Source organism: Aedes aegypti, chromosome 3, assembly GCF_002204515.2.
Source record: "Aedes aegypti strain LVP_AGWG chromosome 3, AaegL5.0 Primary Assembly, whole genome shotgun sequence".
NCBI classification, from domain to species: domain Eukaryota; kingdom Metazoa; phylum Arthropoda; class Insecta; order Diptera; family Culicidae; genus Aedes; species Aedes aegypti.
Genome location: NC_035109.1, coordinates 256,314,576 through 256,316,793, shown reverse-complemented (window position 1 = coordinate 256,316,793; position 2,218 = coordinate 256,314,576). Strand labels below are relative to the sequence as shown.

The 2,218-nt window shown below is 35.5% G+C and overlaps 1 long non-coding RNA gene across 1 annotated transcript; it reads right to left on the bottom strand.

Moving 5' to 3' along the window:
- Nucleotides 1-1,180: 1,180 nt before the first annotated feature.
- LOC5575315 lies at nt 1,181-1,967 on the bottom strand. The gene is made up of 2 exons (XR_002502272.1): nt 1,813-1,967; nt 1,181-1,746 (listed from the first exon to the last, which is right to left on the bottom strand). It is a non-coding gene; the product is annotated as an uncharacterized LOC5575315 (long non-coding RNA).
- Between the last annotated feature and the right edge of the window lie 251 nt (nt 1,968-2,218).

Below are 2,218 nucleotides of genomic sequence, written 5' to 3'. Positions count from 1 at the left end.
TATTATATACATACATTCAGACATGGTAGTATGACGTGAGCGGGAGTCGCATAGGAACTCATGGGCGATATAAACGTTTATCTTAAGTTATATGCGCTCCAACAATCTGTACACTGCTGCGAGTAGGTATAAGCAAAGAGGCGTAGAGGAATTAGTATTTCCTTACTGGAACGAGAATGGTGAAAAATCGTAGGATTGGTTCGCGATAGGAAGCTTCGTGCCACTGATGTACAGGATGCGGCAGCTGGCACAGCAGTTGTGTTAGTATTCAAATATAAAATTGGATAATTGAAATTTTAATAAATTTTATTATCGATAGAAGGGTTTTAGTACTTGTGAAAGAAACGATCAGTAACTCAGTAACGGTACTTACTCCAGAGCTGGAAATAGTAATACAGTACTGACATTCATCATCGCTTCGTTTGTAATTAAGTCTTTCAGTAATGTTTAATAATTTTTCAATTTTAATTTAAAGTTAAAAAGATTTGTTTTATTTGATTTAGCAAACTTTTTTATTTCAAAGTTAGACTGTTACAATTAGGCATCTATTGTGTTTTTGACAAATGTTTCAAAATTCGTTGATTGGAAATTTTTGAATTTTGTTTTTGCTTCGCACAAATGAGCGTATTTCTGTAGCGAAATATTTCTTTTTTGGGCCTTTATACATAAGAATTACCCGCAAGTTCAGTACTCTCGGAAAAAATCATAATTTTAATGAAAATCGTGAAGTATTCCTAATTTCGTATCAAAATTCCGATTTTTATCAATTTTAAGGATTTTGATATATGAAAGGAATTTTACAGCTCAATTGAAATCTATAAGATCGTCAAAATAGCGTTTAATCATCTACTATAACGGCTAAACATCAAAAGGTGAAGATTAATCAAAAACGCTTCTTGAAACACATACATTTAAAGCATGGTCGAATGAAATTTAGCCAGTGTTACGTATGCTTGCGTGTAGCACAACATTCAAAGGTTGTTGTTCAGCATAGTGTTTGCATAAAATGTGTGATATCCTTTGCGGAAAAAAAAACAAACACAGTTAATTTCATATCCCAGCTGGAAAGGCCACGTTGCTAGTTTAATTTCGGTTTGCTCCCCTCAACTTTATCCGATTGTTTGAAATATTTTCAAAGGACTATGTGATATCTATTTACAATCTAATTAAACAGTGGAAATTAATCCTCACACATGTGATTTTATTCATCCAACTAGAGCAGACTGGAGTTTTTGTTTGTCATCATCTGGCTTCCTTATCTTACATCCAATTCATCGGTCAAAGTTTTAAGCTTCTTAATCTCTTTATGGATTTAAATCAAAATGAATATGGAAAAAGTCCATAATTAATGGAAATTCCCACAGCGCATTTAACATCTCACATGGTGTTGGAGATTACACTGTCCGTAGTGGGGGTCAAAGAGTAAACCTTTCGGACACTCACGATCTGTGGCCACTCCTTGGAAGCACTGAATGAACTTGCTGCATGCACCGGCCACTGGCATGTTACGGAAACCGATGGTAGGGCACCTGACACACCTTGCCCTACTGGGACGATCACAGATCTTCTCCTGTGCGTTGTAATGCAATCCTGCTGGACAACTTATTGAAATAGCTTTTCCACTATTGCAGAAATAGTAGTAATTGCACCTGGATGGATCTGGTTGGGTACTACCGTTCTGCTGCCCTAAGCAGCTTTGAGCAAACGAATGACTCACAAAAAGTAAGCATGAGGTAATGAAAAGCACTGTTTCAGTGGAAGAAAGACAATTAATACATGCATTACAAAGACAGTTGTGTTACCTTCACTTACATTTCATTTTGTATGATGTCTACTCTAGCTGTATTTTGAAAGATATTGAGGTCGTTTGAGACATCACCCGCTATTTTATTGATTTGCCAATTGTCTACAGAAGTTCTGTTCTAGATAAATAGAGACATTTATTTTCCATTGTTGATAACCACATGTAACAACAACGTATCGAATTTTTATCAGGCAGCAGTCGAAGTCCATGAATCGAAAATTTATCAAGCAACGCATACAATATCTATCTATCTTTACTATGTATCATCTACTCCGAAGACAATTATTACTACTTTTTTATTATCAGAAATGACGTTACTGATAACGTCTCGGACGAACTATGCTGGGGATTTTTAGATATTCGGTAAGAGCAACGTGTATGATAAGACACACGTTTTTTTTTCTTGTCTCATAT